The sequence below is a fragment of the Trachypithecus francoisi genome, unplaced genomic scaffold, assembly GCF_009764315.1.
Source record: "Trachypithecus francoisi isolate TF-2019V2 unplaced genomic scaffold, Tfra_2.0 Lachesis_group12, whole genome shotgun sequence".
In the NCBI taxonomy this organism is placed as follows: Eukaryota; Metazoa; Chordata; class Mammalia; order Primates; family Cercopithecidae; genus Trachypithecus; species Trachypithecus francoisi.
In genome coordinates, this window is record NW_022681457.1 from 55,770,381 (window position 1) to 55,789,153 (window position 18,773).

The 18,773-nt window shown below is 44.0% G+C and overlaps 2 protein-coding genes across 4 annotated transcripts in view; both read right to left on the reverse strand.

Annotated features, from left to right (window-relative positions):
- Positions 1-18,773, reverse strand: part of ZNF43 (zinc finger protein 43) — a 534,348-nt gene that overhangs the window by 173,714 nt on the left and 341,861 nt on the right. The gene's annotated exons all lie outside the window — the stretch shown is intronic.
- The window catches only part of LOC117091333 (putative zinc finger protein 730), a 284,531-nt gene that overhangs the window by 52,469 nt on the left and 213,289 nt on the right, over positions 1-18,773 (reverse strand). The window lies entirely within an intron of this gene.

Here is an 18,773-nt window from a genome sequence, read left to right on the forward strand (position 1 = left end):
CTATAAGTTTGGTCTAAGTAAATGAGTCACAATCTCAGTAGTGGGCTGAATTTGCACATGAAAGTCTCAATTTGTTCTGTGAATTCTGTTTTCTTACTGGAGTGATGGCCTCATAAGTGTGCTGAATTTTGATCTGAGAGTAACCAACCCACCTGTGGATTGGGTCTACCAACGAGAGACCATGTTTTAATTTTCAACTGCCTTTGATTATGAGATACAATACCTCAACAGTGGGCTGTATTCATGAGGAAAGATGGCAATTTTTACTGTCAGTTGGGTGTGGCTATCACTGTCACCATCTCACCTGTGTGTGAACTCCATTGGGATGTTCTCTATACTACCCAAGATGATTGTAGCGTAGCAATGAGAGCCACAATTTGCCCGAGACCTTTATGCTGCTCCCTAAGCCCAGGTAGAAAAGTTAATATTTCTCAAATTAACTGGGCCCAGACAGGAGAGTCCTCACTTATCTATGAGCTGGGTCTAGAAATGAGTCACCATCCCACCTTTGACAGATGTTTACATATGACAGTCAGGAATCAAACTGTGGATTGCATCTGCATGTGAGACACAAGACCTCTCCAATGGGCTGTATCCAGGTGTTAGGGTGACAATCCTAACAGCTGGCTGGGTGTGCATACAAGAAACAATATCCCCTTTGGGACATGTGATGACACTCTCTGTACCACTTAAGGGCTTTATTCCATATACAAGTGTGTGGTAGTTCTCTGTCACCTTCATACAAAGAGACACAGGTATTTTACCAGTTTTCCTAAGCCTAGCAATGAGAAACAGTATCTCTTCTATTGGCTTGTTTGAGGTGTGAGAATCGTCATCACACCTGTGAGCTGGGCCAGGATATATGTAATAATTTCTCCTCTGAATAGAGAGCAAGCAGGGAAGTCACATTACCTGGGTTTTGGGCTGAAGATATGTCACAATCTTCTCTGAGGGCAGGGACAAGGCAAGAGAGTCAAATCACCTGAGTTCTTGGCCAGGGATGTGTTACAGTCCTCTCTTGAATGTTGTTGGAAACAGGCAGCAGAGTCACATCACCTGGGTCCTGGGCCTAGTGATATGTCACAATGGTCTCTGTCGGCAATCCCCAGTCAGAAGAGACACATCACTAGGTTGCTTAGTTCAGTAATATGCCACAATCTTCCCTGAGGGCAGGGTATAGGCAGAAAAAGACAGTCACATTTTTAAAGTCACATGTCTTTTTAAAAAGTCATGAGGCCCTCTTAGGCTGAGTCCAGGCAGAAGTTTTCCTACCCATAGGTGTTGGTCACAGAGGTTTGTCACAATACCAATAATATGTGAAACCCGACCAAGAGAAGATAGTCACATCATCAAGGTGCTCAGTCCGGTGACATGTCACAATCTCTTCTTTTTGCAGGGCTCAGGAAAAGAGTAGAGTCACATCACCTAGGTGATGAACAAAATGATATGTCATAATATCCCTATGGACAGAGCTTGTACAGGAAAGTCACATCACTGAGGTGTTTAACCCAGCTGTATATTACAATACACATGTAAGCAGTGCCCAGGCAAAAGAGGAGAGTCATATCACTAGGTGCTGGGTCTAGCAATATTTCATAATATCCCTTGGTGGATGGGTCCCAAGCAGTAGATTCACATCACCAAGGTGAATGGCCCGGAGATATGTCCTAATGCCTCTTGTGGGTAGGGTTCAGGAAAAAGAGGAGAGTCACATAACCTAGTGACTGGGCCCGGCTTTATGTCACAACCAACGCAGTGGATAAGGCCTAGGCATGAGAAGAGAGTCACACCATGTAGGTGCTAAGCCAAGTGATATTTCACAATCCACACTGCACAAGTTGCAGAAAAAAACAGGAACGTCATATCATCTATATGATGGGCCTATCATAGTAACACTTGAGGAAGGAGACCAGGAAGAAGTATTACATCACCTGTGTTCTGGGCCTAGCAATAAATCACTTTCCCTGTCTCCCACTCTCCTGAAGGCATGGCCCAGGCAGGAGAGGAGAGTCACATCAACTGAGTGATGAGCACAGAAATATATAACAATGCCCTCTGTAGATAGAACTGTCATAAGAGTTACATCACCTGGGTGTTGGACCCTGCAATATTTCACAATGGCCAATGTTGTCCGGACACAGGCAAAAGAGTCACATATCCTATCTACAGAAAACTTTGATATGTCACAACGCTCTCTGTGGGTGGTGCCGCAGCAAAAGAATAAAGTCACATCACCCAGGTGCTGGGTCTAAGGATGTATCATATTTTTATCTGTTGTCTGACCCCAAGAAAGTGAGTCAAATTACAAAGGTCCTGGGCAGAGGCTTATGTCACAGTCACACCTAGGAAGGTCCAGGGATGCAATCAACTATCTTGAACATATCTCGGTTTTATTTATGAGAGTCAAAACCTCCTGTATGTTGGCTTTAAAAACAGGAGTCACAGTCTCAGTGAGAGAGTGGATCCATGCATGACAGCCTCAATACCTCCTGCAAACTGTGTCCTCTTTGTGGAGTCAGGGCCTCAAATGTGTGCTGAATGTTTGAGATTAACTAACTCACCTGTGGATTGGATCCATGGATGATAGTCAATTTTCCAAGTTTCCACTGCCACAGGGTGTGAAATTAAGAACTTCAAAAAGGGCTGTGTTCATGTGGGAGGATGAGAACTTTCACTATCAGCTGGGTGTGCATATAGGTGTTACAATCTCATCTGATCCCTGAACCCTGTTAGGACACTTTCTGTACCACACAAGGGTTTTATGTGGTATGTACGAGAGTCACAGTCTGTTCTGAAACCTTCATACTAGTATGGATTCATGATTTTACCTGTGGCTTTAAGCCCAGATATGAGGATCAACATCTCTTCGATTGGTGGGTTCCAGATAGAAAAGTCTTTACCTACCTATGATTTGGGTTTAGAAATGAATCACTATCTTAATACTGGCTGAATGTTCTGTCACAATTGCATCTGTAGATTGCATCTGCATTTGGGATTCAGGACCTCTCCAGTGGACTCAGTCTATGTGTGAGCATGATGATCTTAATGAGTGCCACAGTGTGATCATATAAAACACAATCTCAATTGTGTGCTGTGCCCTGTGCTGACACTCTCAGTACCAGCTGAGTGCTTTATACCACATGCAATAGAGTGATAAATCTCCATGATCTTTGCATAAAGAGGAGACCAAGGATCTTACCCATTTTTCTAAGCCTACCTACAAAAGACAGTGTTTCTCCTATTGACAGGTTTGAGGAATGAGGGTGATCATCACATCTGTTACCTGAGTAAAGACATATATCACAATTCTCCCTGTGGATAGGGAGTGAGCAGCAGAGTCACACCATGTGGGTTTGAGTCTAAAGATATTTCTCAATATTCCCTAAGGACAGAGACCAGGCAGGAGAGTCACATCACCTGGGTGCTGCTCCTAGCAATATATCACAATGTTTCCTATGGGTAGGGTGCAAGCAGAAGAGAGTCACATCTCTTAGGTAACGTATGCAGAGATATGTCACAAGGCTTTCTGCAAGTAGGGTTTAGGCAAGAGCCTCCCATACTCTAGGTGTTGGGCCTAGCAATATGTCAAAATATTCAAAACATGAGAGGCCCAGGTAAAAGAGAACACTTACATCACCTAGCTGGTGGGTCCAGTGGTATGTCCCAGTCTTCTTTTTTGGCAGAGCCCAGACAGTAAAAGGAGTCACATCACTTAGAAGATAAATGAAAAGTTATGTTACAATACTACTGTTGGAAGAACCTATGCTGAAAAGTAGCATTACCTAGGTGTTGGCCCAGCCATGTGTCACAATACACAATATATGCAGTGCTCAGGATGGATCAAGAGTCACCTCACCTAGGTACTGAGCCCAGAGATATGTCACAGTCTCTCCAATGGGCATATCCCAAATAAGAGGGTAGAGTTTCATCACATAATTGGTGCATCCAGAGACGTGTCACAATGCCTCCTGTGGGCAGAGTCCGGGCAGGAGACTCACATTATTTTGATGCTGAGTCAAGCAATATGTCACAATGTCTTTTGAGGGCAGGGTCAAGACAAAAGAGTCATGTTACCATGCTGCTGGAACCAGTCATAGTAGCAATCTCATCTTTGGGCAGAACTCTGGCAGAAGAGAAGAGACATCTGCTAGGTGCTAGGCCCAGTGACACGTCACAATATCCCTTTTAAGCAGGGATCAGGCAGGAACATAGAGTCCCATCACCTAAAAGATGGGTGAAGAGGTATGTCCTAATGCTCTCTGTAGGCAGGGCTCAGGCAGGAGATTCAAATCACTTTGATGTTGGACTGACAATATGTTACAGTGTCTTATGTGGGCAGAGCACAAACAGAAAAGTCATGTAACTTGGGTGCAGGTCCCAGTGATATGTCATAATGTTCCCTGTGGGCAGTGCCAAAGCAGGAGAGGGGACTCACATCACCTGGGTAATAGGATCAGCAGTATTTTACAATGGCCCCTGTGAGCTGTGTCCAAGCAATAGCGTCAAATCACTCAGCTGTTGGGCACAGGTGTATGTCCCAATGACACTTGCAGAAAATTTCAGGAATGAGATTAACAATCTAGCACATGTCCTGGTTCTAGTCATTAGAGTCAACTCCTGCTGTGTGTTAGGTCTAACTGACATGCGCGTCCGTGTGAAGAGAGTCCACCAAACAGACTTTGTGTGAGCAACAAGGCTGTTTATTTCACCTGGGTGCAGGCAGGCTGAGTCCAAAAAAGGAGTCAACAAAGAGTGGTGGGATTATCATTAGTTCTTATAGGTTTGGGATAGGGATACAAAGTACATTCTCAGGAAGAATATTCGGAAGTACCTTCTTAAGTGGTGGGGGATGAGACTATTACAAAGTATCTTCTTTTTTTTTTTTTTTTTTTGAGATGGAGTCTTGCTGTGTCTCCCAGGCTGGAGTGCAGTGGCCGGATCTCAGCTCACTGCAAGCTCTGCCTCCCAGGTTCACGCCATTCTCCTGCCTCAGCCTCCCGAGTAGCTGGGACTACAGGTGCCCGCCACCTCGCCCGGCTAGTTTTTTGTATTTTTTAGTAGAGACGGGGTTTCACCGTGTTAGCCAAGATGGTCTCAATCTCCTGACCTCGTGATCCGCCCATCTCAGCCTCCCAAAGTGTTGGGATTACAGGCTTGAGCCACAGCCCACGGCACAAAGTACCTTCTTAAGGGCAGAGGAGAATATTACAACGTACCTTCTTAAGGGTGGGGGGAGAATATATTGTATCAGTTTGGGTGTGGCAGGAACAAATTACAATGGTGGAATGTCATCAGTTAAGATTATTTTCACTTCTTTTATGGATCTTTAGTTGCTTCAGGTCATCTGGATGTATACGTGCAGGTCACAGGGGATATGATGGCTTAGCTTGGGCTCAGAGGTCTGACATTCCTGTCTTCTTATATTAATAAGAAAAACAAAACAAAATATTGGTGAAGTGTTGGATGGCAAAAATTTTTGTGGGTGGTATGGAGAGATAATGGGCGATGTTTTTTGGGGCTGCTTTGAGCGGGATTGGGGCGGTGTGGGAATCTACAGTGGGAGACATTACACTGAAGAAAGATTTTGGGGTAAGGGGTGATATGGTGGGGTTGTAAGAAGGAGCATTTGTCGTATAGAATTATTGGTGATGGCCTGGATGTGGTTTTGTATGAATTGAGAAACCAAACAGAAGACACAAGGTCTGAATAAAAGAAGGAGAAAATAGGTATTAAAGGACTAAGAATTGGGAGTGCCCAGAACATCCAATTACAGAGTGTCCAAGGGGGGTTCGACGTAATTATTTTCTTGGTTGGTGAGTTTTTGGGCTCTATCCTTGAGTTTTTCATGTTGTCATACACCAGGCCAGATTGATTTAGGTAAAAACAGCACTATTCATTTAAAAATATGTAGAGTCCTCCTTTTTCAGCAGTGAGTAAATTGAGGCCTCAGCGATTTTGGAGGAAAGAGAAATGCACAACCAGCAATTGTTTGTTAAAGAAGATTTAGAAATGACTAAGAGAGAGTGAATGAGATTGATAAGGTGGTGGAGATAGCTGGGGCGAGGAGAAGGTTGCATAAGAACTGGAATGAGAGGGGGGGCGGAGCAAGATGGCCGAATAGGAGCAGCTCCAGTCTCCAACTCCCAGCGCGAGCGACACAGAAGACCGGTGATTTTTGCGTTTTCAACTGAGGTACTGGGGTCATCTCGCTAGGGAGTGCCGGACAATCGGTGCTGGTCAGCTGCTGCAGCCTGACCAGCGTGAGCTGAAGCAGGGCGAGGCATCGCCTCACCTGGAAGCGCAAGGGGGAAAGGAATCCCTTTTTCCTAGCCAGGGGAACTGAGACACACAACACCTGGAAAATCGGGTAACTCCCACCCCAATACTGCGCTTTAAGGAAACAGGCACACCAGGAGAATATATCCCACACCTGGCCGGGAGGGTCCCACGCCCACGGAGCCTCCCTCACTGCTAACACAGCCGTCTGCGGCGATCTATCCGCAAGGCAGCAGCGAGGCTGGGGGAGGGGCGCCCGCCATTGCTGAGGCTTAAGTAGGTAAACAAAGCCGCTGGGAAGCTCGAACTGGGTGGAGCTCACAGCAGCTCAAGGAAGCCTGCCTGTCTCTGTAGACTCTACCTCTGCGGACAGCGCACAGCTGCAGCCCATTAGGGGAAAGAGCGGGGGCGGTGCAGACGCGAACGACTCTGTCTGACAGCTTTGGGGAGAGCCGTGGATCTCCTAACGCGGAGGTTGAGATCCGAGAACGGACAGACTGCCTGCTCAGGTGGGTCCCTGACCCCTGAGTAGCCTAGCTGGGAGACATCCCCCACTAGGGGCAGTCTGACACCCCACACCTCACAGGGTGGCGTCACCCCTGAGAGGAAACTTCCAAAGAAAGAATCAGACAGGTACACTCGCTGTTCAGCAATATTCTATCTTCGGCAACCTCTGCTGCTGATACCCAGGCAAACAGGGTCTGGAGTGGACCTCAAGCAATCTCCAACAGACCAACAGACAGTCCTTCTGACTGTCAGACAGAAAACTATCAAACAGGAAGGACACCTATACCAAAACCCCATCCGTACGTCACCATCATCAAAGTCCAGAGACAGATAAAACCACAAAGATGGGGAAGAAGCAGGGCAGAAAAGCTGGAAATTCAAAAAATAAGAGCGCATCTCCCCCTGCAAAGGAGCGCAGCCCATCGCCAGCAACGGATCAAAGCTGGTCAGAGAATGACTTTGACGAGATGAGAGAAGAAGGCTTCACTCCATCAAACCTCTCAGAGCTAAAGGAGGAATTACGTACCCAGCGCAAAGAAACTAAAAATCTTGAAAAAAAAGTGGAAGAATTGACAGCTAGATTAATTAATGCAGAGAAGATCATAAACGAAATGACAGAGATGAAAACCATGACACGAGAAATACGTGACAAATGCACAAGCTTCAGTAACCGACTCGATCAACTGGAAGAAAGAGTATCAGCGATTGAGGATCAAATGAATGAAATGAAGCGAGAAGAGAAACCAAAAGAAAAAAGAAGAAAAAGAAATGAACAAAGCCTGCAAGAAGTATGGGATTATGTAAAAAGACCAAATCTACGTCTGATTGGGGTGCCTGAAAGTGAGGGGGAAAATGGAACCAAGTTGGAAAACACTCTTCAGGATATCATCCAGGAGAACTTCCCCAACCTAGTAGGGCAGGCCAACATTCAAATTCAGGAAATACAGAGAACGCCACAAAGATACTCCTCCAGAAGAGCAACTCCAAGACACATAATTGCCAGATTCACCAAAGTTGAAATGAAGGAAAAAATCTTAAGGGCAGCCAGAGAGAAAGGTCGGGTTACCCACAAAGGGAAGCCCATCAGACTAACAGCAGACCTCTCGGCAGAAACTCTACAAGCCAGAAGAGAGTGGGGGCCAATATTCAACGTTCTTAAAGAAAAGAATTTTCAACCCAGAATTTCATATCCAGCCAAACTAAGCTTCATCAGTGAAGGAGAAATAAAATCCTTTACAGATAAGCAAATGCTTAGAGATTTTCTCACCACCAGGCCTGCCTTACAAGAGACCCTGAAGGAAGCCCTAAACATGGAAAGGAACAAGCGGTACCAGCCATTGCAAAAACATGCCAAAATGTAAAGACCATCGAGGCTAGGAAGAAACTGCATCAACTAACGAGCAAAATAACCAGTTAATATCATAATGACAGGATCAAGTTCACACATAACAATATTAACCTTAAATGTCAATGGACTAAATGCTCCAATTAAAAGACACAGACTGGCAAACTGGATCAAGAGTCAAGACCCATCAGTCTGCTGTATTCAGGAGACCCATCTCACATGCAGAGACATACATAGGCTCAAAATAAAGGGATGGAGGAAGATCTACCAAGCAAATGGAGAACAAAAAAAGCAGGGGTTGCAATCCTAGTCTCTGATAAAACAGACTTTAAACCATCAAAGATCAAAAGAGACAAAGAAGGCCATTACATCATGGTAAAGGGATCAATTCAACAGGAAGAGCTAACTCTCCTAAATATATATGCACCCAATACAGGAGCACCCAGATTCATAAAGCAAGTCCTTAGAGACCTACAAAGAGACTTAGACTCCCATACAATAATAATGGGAGACTTCAACACTCCACTGTCAACATTAGACAGATCAACGAGACAGAAAGTTAACAAGGATATCCAGGAATTGAACTCATCTCTGCACCAAGCGGACCTAATAGACATCTATAGAACTCTCCACCCCAAATCAACAGAATATACATTCTTCTCAGCACCACATCGCACTTATTCCAAAATTGACCACATAATTGGAAGTAAAGCACTCCTCAGCAAATGTACAAGAACAGAAATTATAACAAACTGTCTCTCAGACCACAGTGCAATCAAACTAGAACTCAGGACTAAGAAACCCAATCCAAACCGCTCAACTACATGGAAACTGAACAACCTGCTCCTGAATGACTACTGGGTACATAACGAAATGAAAGCAGAAATAAAGATGTTCTTTGAAACCAATGAGAACAAAGATACAACATACCAGAATCTCTGGGACACATTTAAAGCAGTGTGTAGAGGGAAATTTATAGCACTAAATGCCCACAAGAGAAAGCAGGAGAGATCTAAAATTGACACTCTAACATCACAATTAAAAGAACTAGAGAGGCAAGAGCAAACACATTCAAAAGCTAGCAGAAGGCAAGAAATAACTAAGATCAGAGCAGAACTGAAGGAGATAGAGACACAAAAAACCCTCCAAAAAATCAATGAATCCAGGAGTTGGTTTTTTGAAAAGATCAACAAAATTGACAGACCGCTAGCTAGACTAATAAAGAAGAAAAGAGAGAGGAATCAAATAGACGCAATAAAAAATGATAAAGGGGATATCACCACCGACCCCACAGAAATACAAACAACCATCAGAGAATACTATAAACACCTCTACGCAAATCAACTAGAAAATCTAGAAGAAATGGATAATTTCCTGGACACTTACACTCTCCCAAGACTAAACCAGGAAGAAGTTGAATCCCTGAATAGACCAATAGCAGGCTCTGAAATTGAGGCAACAATTAATAGCCTACCCACCAAAAAAAGTCCAGGACCAGATGGATTCACAGCTGAATTCTACCAGAGGTACAAGGTGGAGCTGGTACCATTCCTTCTGAAACTATTTCAATCAATAGAAAAAGAGGGAATCCTCCCTAACTCTTTTTATGAGGCCAACATCATCCTGATACCAAAGCCTGGCAGAGACACAACAAAAAGAGAGAATTTTAGACCAATATCCCTGATGAACATCGATGCAAAAATCCTCAATAAAATACTGGCAAACCGGATTCAGCAGCACATCAAAAAGCTTATCCACCATGATCAAGTGGGCTTCATCCCTGGGATGCAAGGCTGGTTCAACATTCGCAAATCAATAAACGTAATCCAGCATATAAACAGAACCAAAGACAAGAACCACATGATTATCTCAATAGATGCAGAAAAGGCTTTTGACAAAATTCAACAGCCCTTTATGCTAAAAACGCTCAATAAATTTGGTATTGATGGAACGTACCTCAAAATAATAAGAGCTATTTATGACAAACCCACAGCTAATATCATACTGAATGGGCAAAAACTGGAAAAATTCCCTTTGAAAACTGGCACAAGACAGGGATGCCCTCTCTCACCACTCCTATTCAACATAGTGTTGGAAGTTCTGGCTAGGGCAATCAGGCAAGAGAAAGAAATCAAGGGTATCCAGTTAGGAAAAGAAGAAGTCAAATTGTCCCTGTTTGCAGATGACATGATTGTATATTTAGAAAACCCCCTTGTCTCAGCCCAAAATCTGCTTAAGCTGATAAGCAACTTCAGCAAAGTCTCAGGATACAAAATTAATGTGCAAAAATCACAAGCATTCTTATACACCAGTAACAGACAAGCAGAGAGCCAAATCAGGAATCAACTTCCATTCACAATTGCTTCAAAGAGAATCAAATACCTAGGAATCCAGCTTACAAGGGATGTAAAGGACCTCTTCAAGGAGAACTACAAACCACTGCTCAGTGAAATCAAAGAGGACACAAACAAATGGAAGAACATACCATGCTCATGGATAGGAAGAATCAATATCGTGAAAATGGCCATACTGCCCAAGGTGATTTATAAATTCAATGCCATCCCCATCAAGCTACCAATGACTTTCTTCACAGAATTGGAAAAAACGGCTTTAAAGTTCATATGGAACCAAAAAAGAGCCCGCATTGCCAAGACAATCCTAAGTCAAAAGGACAAAGCTGGAGGCGTCACGCTACCTGACTTCAAACTATACTACAAGGCTACAGTAACCAAAACAGCATGGTACTGGTACCACAACAGAGATATAGACCAATGGAACAGAACAGAGTCCTCAGAAATAATACCACACATCTACAGCCATCTGATCTTTGACAAACCTGAGAGAAACAAGAAATGGGGAAAGGATTCCCTATTTAATAAATGGTGCTGGGAAAATTGGCTAGCCATAAGTAGAAAGCTGAAACTGGATCCTTTCCTTACCCCTTATACGAAAATTAATTCAAGATGGATTAGAGACTTAAATGTTAGACCTAATACCATAAAAACCCTAGAAGAAAATCTAGGTAGTACCATTCAGGACATAGGCATGGGCAAGGACTTCATGTCTAAAACACCAAAAGCAACGGCAGCAAAAGCAAAAATTGACACATGGGATCTAATTAAACTAAAGAGCTTTTGCACAGCCAAAGAAACTACCATCAGAGTGAACAGGCAACCTACAGAATGGGAAAAAATTTTTGCAACCTACTCATCTGACAAAGGGCTAATATCCAGAATCTACCAAGAACTCAAACAAATATACAAGAAAAAAACAAACAACCCCATCAAAAAGTGGGGAAAGGATATGAACAGACATTTCTCAAAAGAAGACATCCATACAGCCAACAGACACATGAAAAAATGCTCATCATCACTGGCCATCAGAGAAATGCAAATCAAAACCACAATGAGATACCATCTCACACCAGTTAGAATGGCAATCATTAAGAAGTCAGGAAACAACAGGTGTTGGAGAGGATGTGGAGAAATAGGAACACTTTTACACTGTTGGTGGGATTGTAAACTAGTTCAACCATTATGGAAAACAGTATGGCGATTCCTCAAGGATCTAGAACTAGATGTACCATATGACCCAGCCATCCCACTACTGGGTATATACCCAAAGGATTATAAATTACTCTACTACAAAGACACATGCACACGTTTGTTTATTGCGGCACTATTCACAATAGCAAAGACTTGGAATCAACCCAAATGTCCATCTGTGACAGACTGGATTAAGAAAATGTGGCACATATACACCATGGAATACTATGCAGCCATCAAAAAGGATGAGTTTGCGTCCTTTGTAGGGACATGGATGCAGCTGGAAACCATCATTCTTAGCAAACTATCACAAGAAGAGAAAACCAAACACCGCATGTTCTCACTCATAGGTGGGAACTGAACAATGAGATCACTTGGACTCGGGAAGGGGAACATCACACACTGGGGCCTATCATGGGGAGGGGGGAGGAGGGAGGGATTGCATTGGGGAGTTATACATGATATAAACGTCATGCACATGTACCCTAGAACTTAAAGTATAAAAAAAAAAAAAAAAAAAAAGAACGGAATGAGAATAAGGTTGAGTATAAAAGTAAAGAATAAAGAATAAGACTTCATCAGGGTGAAAGTATTGGAGTGTGTCCTGTCAGCAAAGATCATCTATCCACTCCAAGAAGGAGTTAAGAGTGGCAGACTGGGGATAGATTTTCATGATGGAAAGGAAATGAGAGATTTTAAGAGGCAGGCTAATGGCTTGTAACCTACAAGGAAGAGGTTTGAATGATGACAGAATAGAATGGGCTGTGAGGCTGGAAGGAGATTTTTTTTTTTTTTTTTTTTTGGTCTAATAACCATCTGCCTTGAGTGGAGAAAGATTAATAGTTGAAAACTTCAGTGGGAGAGTAAATAGGAGCAACTAATGAGAAGGAGAAAAACTGGCCATGAGGGACAGAAGCTGGAACGCTAGTTGCTTCTTTAGCTACCTTATCAGCATAAGCATTGCCCTGAGCAATGGGATCTGATGCCTTTTGATGGCCATTGCAGTGAATGACTCCACCTTCCTTTGGAAGTAAAGTGGTTTTAAGAAGACTGTTTTTTTTCTTCCTTTTTTTCTTTTTCTTTTTTTCTGAGACGAAGTTAAGGAGGCATTAATGATGGATTCTTGTGTAGTGAAGAAATTTCTTTCTGCCCATTTGACAGCATAGTGGTGCAGGATATGGAAGGCATATTTAGAGTCAGTATAAATATTGACATGTAGTCCCTTTGCAAGAGTGAGGGCCTGAGTTAAGGCAATGAGTTCAGCTTGCTGAGAGATAGTGGAGGCGGGCAGAGCAGTAGCCTCAATGATAGATGTGAAAGATACTATAGCACAGCCTGCATTTGCTAGTGAGTGACAATTAGGCCTGGTGGAACTGCCATCAATAAACCAAGTGTGATCAGGGTGAGGAACAGGAAAGAAGGAAATATTGGGGAATGGAGTGAATGTCAGGTGGATCAGAGATACAGTCATGCGGGTCAGGTGTGGTATCCAGAATAATGTAGGAGGCTGGATTGAAGTCCGGGCCAGGAACAATGGTAATTGTGGGGACTCAACAAAGCGTGAGTATAGTTGAAGGAGCTGGGGGGCAGAAAGTATATGAGTTGAGTTTGAGGAGGATAATAGATTTTGAAAGTTATAGGAACTGTAGAGAGTAAGTGGAGCATAGCTTGTAATTTTGAGCACCTCTAAAAGTATTAAAGCAGTGGCAGCCACCACACACAGACATGAGGACTAGGCTAAAACAGTAAGGTCAAGTTATTTGGACAGAAAGGCTACAGGATGCAGTCCCAGCTCTTGTGTAAGAATTCTGACCACATAGCCCTGTACTTCAGCTGTGTGTACTGAAAAGGGTTGGGATGAGTTAGGGAGAGCTAGTGTGGGAGCAACTTTTAGGGCTGTTTTTTTTAAGGAATCGAAAGGGGAGTGGGGAAAGGATTTATGATGTATGGGGTCAGCTAGGTTTATCTAGAACAGAATAATGGGTTGTGGAGGAAGGTATTGAGAATAGGAGAGTATATGGGTTTGGCACCATGGGGTGGATAGACAATTAGGGTGATAAGGCACAGATCCTGAACTAACCTGTAAGATTTGTCCAGTTTTTGGACAGGTAAAATGGGGGAATTGTAAGGAGAGTTTATAGACTTTAGAAGGCTATACTGTAGCTGGTGAGTGATAACAAGCTTTAATCATTTTAAAATGTGCTGTGGGATGGACCTTGGTGTTGAGCAGCATAAGGGTGATTAGGTTTTAATGGTATGGTAAGGGGTGCATGATCAGTCATCAAGGAGGGAGTAAAGGTATCCTATACCTGTGGATTAAGGTGGGGAGATACAAGGGGAGGATGTGAAGGAGGCTTTGAACTGGGGAAAAGGGTAGCAATGAGACGTGGCTGTAGTCCAGGAATAATCAGGGAAGCAGATAATTTGGTTAAAATGTCTTGCCTAATAAGGGAACTGGGCAGGTGGGGATAACTAAAAAAGAGTGCATAAAAGGATGTTGTCCAAGTTTGCACCAGAGTTGGGGAGTTTTAAGAGGTTTAGCAGCCTGGCCATCAATACCCATGACAGTTATGGAGGCAAGGGAAACAGGCCCTTGAAAAGAAGATAATGTGGAGTGGGTAGCCTTTGCACTGATTAAGAAGGGGATGGACATACCCTCCACTGTAAGAGCTACCCAAAGCATCTGTGATGGTCCAGGAAGCATCTGAGGTGATTGGACAGCATCAGTCTTCAGCCACTAAGCCAAGAAGATCTGGGAAGGAGTCCATCAGAGAGCCTTGGGCCAGAGTTTCAGGGGTTCTGGGATTTGCTGCCAGGTGAGTTGGACAGTCTGATATCCAGTAGGGTCGCATAAAGATGGGACGTGGCTTAGGAGGCAGCCTGGGATGCGGGCATTCCTTGGCCCAGTGGCCAGATTTCCAACACTTGAAGCAAGATCCTGGGGAAGGAGGTCCTAGAGGAACACCTGGCCACTGCAATTCAGACATGTTCAGACATTTTGAAGTTCTTTTGTGCTTCAGATGTGGCTGGGGTTGGTCTCATGGTGGAGGCAAGGTATTGCAACTCAGAAATATGTTGCTACTTGGTTGCCTCTACTCTATTATTGTACACTTTGAAGGTGAGATTAAGTCCTGTTGTGGGGTTTGAGGGCCAGAATCTAATTTTTGGAGCTTTATTTAATGTTGGGAGTGGATTGCGTAATAAAACGCATATTGAGAATAACATGACCTTCTGATACTTCAGGGTCTAGGGCTGTAAAGCGTCTCAGGGTTGCTGCCAAACGAGCCATGAACTGGGCTGGGTTTTTATATTTGATAAAAAAGAGCCTAAACACTAACTGATTTGGGAGCGGTCGGATAAAGAAAAAGGAGCATTAACCTTGACTATGCCTTTAGCTCCAGCCACCTCTGTAAGAGGAAATTGTCAGTCAGGTGAGGGAGGGCTAGTTGTGGAACAAAACTGTAAGTCGGACCGGGTGTGAGGAGGGAAGTGATAGAAGGATTATAGGGTTGGGAAGCAGAGGCTGAGGAAGAATTGGGACCTGGTTTGGCCTGGTGAGGAGCAGCTTGGGGAGGTCAGATGGGTCTGTTGAAAAGGAAGATTCAAAGGACTCAGAGCTTGGGGTAGAGAGTGAAGGAATAGACAGGAGAGAAAGAAGAAAGATTTGGGTCAAGTTGCATTGGGAGCAGAGACTAGGGAGGGACCAATGTGTAAAAGAATGCCTGGAAGTCAAGAACATCATATCATTTGCCCATTTCTCGACAAAAATTATCTAGATCTTGTAGGATGGAGAAATCGAAAGTGCTGTTTTCTGGCTATTTGGAACCATTGTCGAGTTTGTATTGGGGTTAAGCGGTATTGCAGAAGAAAATAAGGTGTTTAGGTTTTAGGTCAGGTGTGAGTTGAAGAGGCTTTAAGTTCTTGAGAACATAGGCTATGGAAGAAGAGGGCAGAATGTAGGGTAGCAGAAGGTTGCCCATCGTGAAGGAGGCAAGCCACCCAGAGAAAAGAGACAGTAGAGACACAGAGAAGGGGGGGTGTTGAGCAGCCCTGGGTTGCAATGTGGGTGAGCAGCCAAAGCAGGCATCCCCACAATTGACTTACCACCAAGGGAATGTGGGTGAATGACCAAGGCAGGTGTCCCCGCAGTGATCAGACACCAGTGGGGTGTGGGTGAATAATCAAGCAGGTGTCCTCACAGTGATTAAACACCAAGGGAAGACTCTCTTTCCAAGTCTGTGACTGGCGCTGGAGTTCTGGGTCCACGGATAAAATGTGTCTCCTTGTCTCTACTAGAGAGGAAAATAACTGGAATTGGAAGGACAGGGAGATTGAAGGGTAGCAAGAGAGGAAGATTTAAGGGTAGTGAGAGAGGCTGGAGAAGAGTGAACAGACCGCTTACCTGATTTGAAATTGCTGAGATGTTCCTTGGGCTGGTTGGTCTGAGGACCCGAGGTCATAGATGGATCTCCTCATGGAGTAAAGGCAAGGACAGCAGACTCATCTCCAGAAGGAGTCCTTCTGTCCTGGGTCTTTGGCTCCAAATGTCATGCATTTCCATGTGAAGAGAGTCCACCAAACAGGCTTTGTGTGAGCAACAATGCTGTTTATTTCACCTAGGTGTAGGCAGGCTGAGTTTGAAAAAGGAGTCAGCAAAGGGTGGTGGGATTATGATTAGTTCTTATAGGTTTGGGATAGGTGTACAAAGTACATTCTCAAGGGCAGCGAGAATATTACACAGTACCTTCTTAAGGTGGCAGGGAGACTATTACAAAGTACCTTCTTAAGGGTGGGGGGAGAATATATCATATCAGTTAAGGTGCAGCAGGAACAAATCACAGTGGTGGAATGTCATCAGTTAAGGCTATTTTCACTTCTTTTGTGGCTCTTCGGTTGCTTCAGGTCATCTGTATGTATACGCGAAGGTCACAGGGGATATGATAGCTTAGCTTGGGCTCAGAGGCCTGACACTAAGTACATAAGTTAGAATCTCAATCATAGACTGGATTTGTTCATGAGAGCATCAATTGCTCCTGTGAACTGTGTCTTCTAAGAGTTATAGCCTCACAAGTGTACTTACTTTTGATCTGAATGTCACCAACCTACCTGTAGACCAGATCTATATATGAGAGTCAATTTTCCATCTTTCAACTTCTTTCAGGTGTGAGATTCAGAATCTCAACATTGGGCTATGATTATGTGGGAAAATGACATATTTTACTGTGGACTGGGTGTGCATAGGAGCGTCAACATCTTTCCTGTGTTCTGGATCCTGTTAGGACACTCTCTGTACTACCTGAGAACTTTATACATTATGCTAGAGAGTCACAATATGCTCTGAGATATTCATGCTGGTGAAGACCCATGCTTATACCTGTGGCCCTGAGACCACGTATGAGATTCAACATCGCTTTAATCAGCTGTGTATAGGTAGAAGAGCCCTCACCTTCCTATAACCTGGGTTTAGAAATGTATCACCATCTTGGCTGGGCATGGTGGCACATGCCTGTAATCCCAACACTTTGGGAGGCTGAGGTGGGTGGATCAGGAAGTCAGGAGTTCAAGACCAGCCTGACCAACATGGTGAAACTTTGTCTCTACTAAAAACACAAAAATTAGCTGAGGGTGGTGGCACACACCTTTAATCCTAGCTACTCAGGGGCTGAGGCAGGAGAATCGCTTGAAACCGGGAGGTGGAAGTTGCAGTGAGCAGAGATTATGCCACTGCACTCCAGCTTGGGCAACAGAGTGAGACTCCATCTCAAAAAACAAAATAAAACAAAACAAAAAACAGGACCAAGTCAGGAGAGGAGAGTCACATCACATAAGGTCTGGGCCAAGTAATATGTCACAATCTTCTACATAGTTAACAGAAGTAAAAGAGGACCCACATAATCTAGGTGATGGACTTAGAGAGATGTCATCATGACCACTGTGGGCAGGGACCGGACAGAAGAAGCACCTCACCTGTGTGCTGGGTTCAGCAATAAGGCATCTCCCTTCTGTGGGCATGACCCTGTCATAAGAAGACAGTCACATCACCTGGGTGTTGGGCCCAGAGATAGGCCACAATGTTTTCTATGGGCAAGGCCCAGGTAAGAGTGGAGAGTCACATCAAATAGTCAATGAAGTCAAAAATATGTAAAAATTCCCTCTGTGAGTAGGGTCCAGGCAGGAGACTCACATCACCTTTGTGCTAGGCCCAGTGATATGTCACAATGTCTTCTGAAAGTAGGACAGAGGCAGCAGACTCATGTCATCTTGGTGTTGGGCAAAGTAAAATGTTACCATATCCCCTGCAGGCAGGCCTTAGGAAGGTGAGAAGAGTCACATCAGCTACATGCTGGACCCAGCCATAGGTTACAATTGCCCATTTTGAGCATAGATGAGACAGAAGAAAACAGTTGAATCATCTGGTGATGGGTGCAGAGATACATCACAATGCCCCATGTGAGCAAAGCTGAGGCTGAAGTGTTACATCACATGGATGTTAAACTCAGCAGTATGTCACAATGACCCATGTGGACAGAGAACAAATAGGAGAATGATGTAAGCTGAGTTTGAGGCCCAGGAATATGTCAGTGTCTCCTGTGGTCAGTGTCAAGAAAGAAGAAACTTACATCACTTGGATGCAAGGTCCAGTGATATGTCACAATGCCCACTGTGACATAGTGGCAGGAGTACAGAGACACATCTCCTATGTGCTGGGTTCAGTGATATGTCACAATTACATCTTTGGACTGGGCCCAGGCAGAGGAGTCAAATCACTCAAGTACTGAACAGAGACATTGTCACAATCACACCTGCAGAATGGTTTAGAGATTAGATTAATAATCTCACACATGTTCCGGTTTTAAATTTGAGAGTCAACACATTCTGTATGTTGGGTCTGAGTACAAGAGTTGCAATCTCATGGTGCACTTGATTTGCTTGTGAGAGCCTCAGGTTCTCCTGCAGGCTGTGGATGCTTACTGGAGACACAGACTCACCGGTGTGATGAATATTTGTCTGAGCATCACCAACCCATCTGTGAACAGAATCCACATATAAGAGTCAATTTTTCAACTTTGCACTGTTTTTCACAAGGGAGACTCAGGACC